The sequence below is a fragment of the Vanellus vanellus genome, assembly GCF_965231255.1.
Source record: "Vanellus vanellus genome assembly, chromosome: 25".
Taxonomy (NCBI): domain Eukaryota; kingdom Metazoa; phylum Chordata; class Aves; order Charadriiformes; family Charadriidae; genus Vanellus; species Vanellus vanellus.
Window position 1 is genome coordinate 3,958,630 of NC_138930.1, and position 6,413 is coordinate 3,965,042.

Below are 6,413 nucleotides of genomic sequence, written 5' to 3' on the forward strand. Positions count from 1 at the left end.
AAAAATTCAGGTTTTTGGTACAAAATAGGAAAAAACACCCCCATCCCACACCCCCTCCCAGTCTAAGGGCAGTGGGGAGAGCTGGTGGGGGGGTCCCAGCCCAGGACCCCAGACTTGGGGTGTCATCATCCCCCCCCCCAAAACAACTGGTGACGGTGGAGTGGGGAAAAATTGGGGTCATTCCCTGCAAGTTTGGGGTCTGGGGAGGGTGGCAAAGGTGGGGGGGGGGGGCTTCACCCCCTCCCGGGAGAGCCGGAGGGGGGGGGGGTCAGCACCTTCCCCCTGCGCTGATCATAAAGATGCTGCATCCACCCACCCCACCCCCCCCCAAAAAATCCCCCTCCCGAAATGGGGCTGGAGGAGTGGGGGGGGGGGGGGGTCTTGCCCCCTCCCCCCCAGCCTGGGCAGCGGGGGGGGGGGGGTCGTTCTTCCACAGGAAAAGGGCTTATTTCTTCTCTTCCCCCCCCAAAAAAAAATTCCCCTTCAGCACCCACCGGTTAGTGCCCCCCCCCGGGACGAGGGTCCCGCCGGCAGCCGGGACAAACCCGCTCCCATTCGCCTATTTAAAAAGAAAATAAGGAAGAAAAAAAAAATAAAAGGAAAAGAAAATTATATATATATAGCTCTATATATATAGCGTATCTATTTATATTTTCGATTTATTATGAAAAGTTTTATTTAAATAAAGAGGAAACACTTTTTAAGAGCGAATCACCACGGCGTCACGGGGGGGAGGGGGGGGGGCGGCGGGAGGTGGGGAGCAAAATGCTGCGTTTAAAGTTGTCTTTTCTAAAAAATGAGATATATATATATATATATATACACACACAGAGCGAGAGCTTAAACTTCTCCTGGGGCGGGGGGGGGGTCACTCTGCCCGGGAACCCCACGAGGATGCTCGAGATGGGGCCACTTTAGTAATTTTTTTTTATTATTATTAATTTTTGGGTTATTTTACCCCCCCTTTTTTTTTTTTTCTTTCTTTTTTTTTTTCTTTCAATTTTTCTGCGTCGTTCTATATAACCTATCGAGGAGATTCTCTCTCTCTCTGCAGCGCTCGCACGGCCGCAGCGGTTTTTATGTGTAAAACTACTTTTGTGGTATAAGTTGGGTAAAAAGGAGTGAGGAAAAAAAAAAAAACAAACAAACAAAAAAAAACCCGACGACGACGACAACGACAAAAAAAAAAATAAGCACAGAAAAGACATTCCATAGATTGTAACTTTGATAGTTCTTTATAAAGTGTGGGAGACGAGGAGAAAAAAGAAAAAAAAAAAATTAAAATAATAAAAATTGCACTTTGGGGGGGGGGCTTTAAAAAAAAACTATTAAAAAAAAAAGAAAATAAACTATATATTAAAAATACAGCTGCAGACGGTTTTGGTTTTCTTGGGAGGCGGAAAAGCTTATCGAGGGCGGCAGCCCTGCGGGGGGGGGCGGGGGGTCTGGGGGGCTGTATTTTGGGGCTGCTTTAGGATGTTTTCTTCTTTTTTTTAATTATTATTATTATTTTTTAACCTTTTTTTGGGTGATTTGGAGGTGCCACGCTGCGGGGGGGGGGGGGGGGGGGGGGGGCTGCACCGGAGGGGGTGACCTGCAGCAGGTGGGGTTTGGGGGGGGTGGGGGGGTGTTAACCCTGATTTGGGGGGGTCCAGGCCTGGGGGGGGGGGGGGGGATGTCAGTCCCAGCATGTGGCTGTGCCTCAGTTTCCCCACATGGAGCAACCCCCCCCCCCAGCAAAGTAATGGCAAAGGGGGGAGGGGGGCAGTGCCCCCTCCCAGTCTGCCCAGTCCCCCCCAGGGCTGGATCGGGCCCTGTTAAGCCTCTGGGGGGGGTGGGTGGGGGGTCCCTAATCCCGTTTGGGCACAGATTAGGGCCGGGGGCAAACGGCGGCACCCAGATGGCGGCGGGTTAAGGAGCCTCTGGGGACGGGGTTTGGGGTCCCCCCCGCGCCCCCCAGGGCCGTCACGGGGTGGGGGTGGGGACACACACACACACACAGACACACACACACACACACACACACACACCAGCTGCGAATGGGGAAACTGAGGCAGGTGGGGGTGGGGACACACACACGGGTGGGGACAATCCCACCCCCCCAAATCCGGCTGCCACCCCGTCCCCGAGCGAGACCAAAAAAAAAAAGGGCACGGCCAATGTTAAGGGATTAATTTGTGTCATAAGCTTCCTAGTTCTGGGGAGCGCGAAGGGCTTTGGGGGTTTATCTCCCGGGATTTAGGGGCCGAGTCGTCGTTCTTAGCGAGACGCCCTAATGCCACTTAACACCTGGGAGCCGCGATTTTCATTAGGGGCGTCAGGGACAATTAGCGAGAAAATAATTAGGGCAGGGGCCTGCCGCTGTGGGGTTTAAGGCCCATATGTGCCGGGCCCTGCAGGGGATGGGGCGGGGGGGGGGGGGGGGGAGTTGGGGACCCCCCTCCGGCTGCTCGCAGCCCGTGGGTGACACCGCTGGGTTGGGGGGACACCGGGGGAGGAGGTCCCCTCCTGGGGCACCCTGTGGAGGTTGGACCCTCGGGAGATGGAGGGGGTCACCGTTGGGGTGTGGGGACAAGGGGGTGTTGGGAACAGTCCCCGAGGGGGGGGGTCCCCACTGGGCCATGGGGTTGGGGACGGTCCCCATTGAGGCATGGGAAGGGGGGGATGTTGGGGACAGTCCCCAGGGGGTCCCCATTGGGCCATGGGGGCGGATGGGGGGGGGGGGGTCAGGGACGGTCCCTGGGAGATCCCCACTGAGACATGGGAAGAGGGAGGTTTTGGGGACAGTCCTTGGGAAGGGGTCCCATTGGGGCATGGGGACAGGGGGGTGCTGGGGACAGTCCCCAGGAGGTCCCCATTGGGCCGTGGGGATGGGGTTGTGTTGGGGGGGTCCTCAGGGGGACACGTGCCCCGGGCCCTGGCCCCATCCTGGCACATCGGGGTCCATTGGTGATGGGGGGGGACGACAGGCGCCCCCTTGGCTTGGCGGAATTGGGGAGGGGGACACGGGGCAGGTGACATCCAGAGTGTCCCTGAACATGCCCTGCCTGGAGCTGGCGCCACTTTTTGGGGGGGAGGGCACTGGACAACCCCCCATCCCTGAGCAGGGGGGGCTACAGGAAGGGGGGCCGGGGAAGGAGGGGAGCGGGACCACGGGGAGGGGGGACTCGTCCCCAGCCCCAGCGCGGCCGCTCGGGCAGGCAGCGGTGGGGGGCCGCGGGCAGGGCCAGGGGGGGCAGCGCCGGCAGGGCCAGGGGGGGGCCGGGGGGGCAGCAGGGGCAGCAGCAGCCGAGGCCATAGAGGGCGTAGGGGTGGTAGTAGCCGACGTTCACCCTGTGAGGGGAAACAGAGCACCCAGGTCAGCCCCGAGCCCAAAACCACCCCGCAGGAGCCCCCCCCCTCCAGCCCCACTCACCTGCGGACGCGCCGCCGGGCCCGCCGGCGATGGTAGTCGCCTTTGGCGAAATCCTCCAGGTTGGCAGGGTGGATGGCCCAGAAGTGGCCTTTGCCGTTGTCGCTGCGGCCGGCTTTGACGAAGCACTCGTTAAGGGAGAGGTTGTGGCGAACGCTGTTGCGCCAGCTCTTCTCCTGGGCCGAGAGGTGCCGGTCAGGCGGCCCCCGGCCACCATGGCCCCGCTGCGCCCGCCACATGCACTGCCGGGACGTCAGTAGGCACCAGAGTGAACGGCCCCTGACCCGCCTGGAGAAACCGACCCTGGTACCACTCGAAATTATCCCGAGATGCGGACGCCGGCACACACGTTCCCCCGGTGGATTGGGGTCAGCAGAGACGTGGCGACTCAAACCCAGCCCCGTCCCCCACCTGGCACCAGCACCCCGGGGCTCAGCTCCCAGTTTGCCCACCCCACACCACCAAAACCATGGGGAAAACCCCAAAATCCCCCAAACGGGTCCGCTCGGGTGTGGCAGCCCCTCACCTTGTTCTTGAAGTAGGGGTAGTTGTCCATGATCCACTGGTAGATGTCGGAGAGCAGCAGCTTCTTCTCCGGGGAGGAGAGGATGGCGGTGGAGATGAGGGCGATGTAGGACTGCGACGGTTTGTCCCCGGGCTCCGGTGGGGGCCGGGGGGGGCTGCGGCCACGGGGAGAGGGGCTGCGGGGGCCCCCCTCACCCCGCTCCGACAGCAGGTACTCGATGGTGAAGGGGGCCCCGGGTGGGCGCCGTCCCCCGGGCGCTGTGTCCCCCATGGTCCCCACGCCACCGCCAGCCGGAGGGGGAGACCTCCCGGCCCGGCCCGGTAATTAGTGCAGATTACAGGGTTTGCTAATTGTGTTTTCACAAACGGGCCGCCTTCGCAAAGCAGGCTGTTTATCTGGCAAAGCCTCGGGTTTAGCGGGATTTGGAACTTTAAGCCTCATAAATAAAATGATTAATCCGCTGGAGGTGGAGGAATTCGAAGTGGCACCGAGGTGCCCGCGGGGACAGGGGACACTCGGCCTCGGCCACTCGGGGCCACCTCGCTCCGGGGTCCGGCTGCCCCCCAATTCCCAGGGGGGACCCCAGGCCCCTCCTGCCCCACACAAGGACACCCCCCCCCCCCCCCCCAGCTCATTTTGGAGTGACCTCTCGGTGCTCCTGGGGGACCTCGGGGGGAAATCCCAACAAGCCGACAACTGAATTTAAATGTAAATCTTTCATTTTATTTAACAAACACTATAATTTGAACTTTGAAGAATGTGTACTGAGGGAAAGAAAAATAATTTTCTTTTTGTTTTTTCTCTTCTCTTTACAAAAAAAAGAAAAAAACAGGATATAAGAAAAAACATATGTACAGGAAGAGCTGGCCAACTCAAACAGAAAGCAGTAACAGAAGCATGATGTTTCCAAACAGTGGCTTGGCCTGGAAAATTTAAGAGCAATTAAATTAATACACAAATATTAGAAAAAACCGGACTCTAAAGCTACTGTGCAGCCAGGGATGCGAGCCACAGAACTTTATACAGTAAAACTTAATTTTTGAGCTCTACCCAGGTTTGTTTTATTTTGTTTTAATCCCCTTTCCCACCCCCGCCCCCATTTAAACCTGAAAACATATTGCTTACACGCAAACAGAAAAAAAAAAAAAAAAAAAAAAAAGAGGGGAAAAAAAAAAAAAAAAAAGAGAAGAAAAAGAAAAGCCTATGTCATACTGATCTGAGTTTCTCTGTGGGAGCAAGACTGGAAACAGCGGAAGAGCCCACGAGATGCGCCGCCTGCCCGCTCCCCCTGCCCACGGCTGCCGGCCATGACCCCCCCCTCCCGCAAGATGCCTGGGGAGAAAGTGGGGGTTTTAGTTTTTTTTTTTTTAACCCCGCCACCTTCTTGCCTTCAAGCTTTCATTTGCTAAGATAAAACTGAGCCGGGCAGGAAGGGCTGGGAGCAACGGGCGCTCCCCCCTGCAGCCCCACGCGGAGCCCAGTGCCCTCCCGTGCTGGGATTCGGGGATCCCACACCCCAGGCGGGAGAGGCTGGGGAGAATTTGGAGACAAAACCTCCAAACGCGCCAGGTCGAAGCTTCCTGCTCAACAGCATGTAGAGGATAATTCTTTGCTTTTGGGCAAGTCACTAACAAGGATTTAAAATAGTTCTGGGTGGACCTCGGTGGCTTTTCTGTTGACGAGAGACTGACCGTGCTTTGATTTTGCTCAAACACAGGAAAACACCGTCACTTTGGTTCTGCCGTTCCTCTGTCGTCGCCCTGGGAGGCGAGGGCCGAGGGGGGGCAGAGGGTTTTGGGGTGCAGGGCCATCCCTGCGCCGGGCTCCGGCAGAGCCCAGTGCCCAAGCGCCCCTCGCCCAGAGCTCGGGGGTCTCGGTACGGTGCAGCCAGACGCCGCTCAGGCAGCGGCGCCGCCCCTCGCACTGGGCGAGGGGGCATCGGTCCTGCGTGCTGCCCGTCCCGTGGGCACGGCGAGGGGCAGAGGCACAGGCCAGCTTCTTTCCAACCTTTATTCTCGTCTACAGGGGAGAAAAGTCAGCCGGGTCCAAAGCAAAACCGAGTTGAGAGGCGTCAGTGGGAACAGCGGAGCTGCTTACGCAAAGCGAATCACAAAAAATTCTCTAAGACAACGTCAAAAAAGTTACCGTTTGGAAACTCAAAAGCAACAACGTTTTGCCATCAAGAGCATAGCAGTAGCTTTGGGTCTGGGACCAAAGTCTTGAACAGAGAAGTGGAAAAGTCCAGAGGCTGTTAACGCGTGGTCGCAGGGCTCCACGCATCGTCCCTCGGCTCTGTCCTCAACACCCTGCCAACAGTGCCGCCAGCAGCGCCGGTGCCGGGCCGCACACTGGTTCGTGACTGAAAGAAACCTGAATTGGAGTTTACCGAGGTAGTTGGCTAGAAACTGAGATTCCCCCACCTGGCATTTTCTCGAAGGCCCCCAAGCATCACCCCTCGCTCCCCCCCCCCCGCCC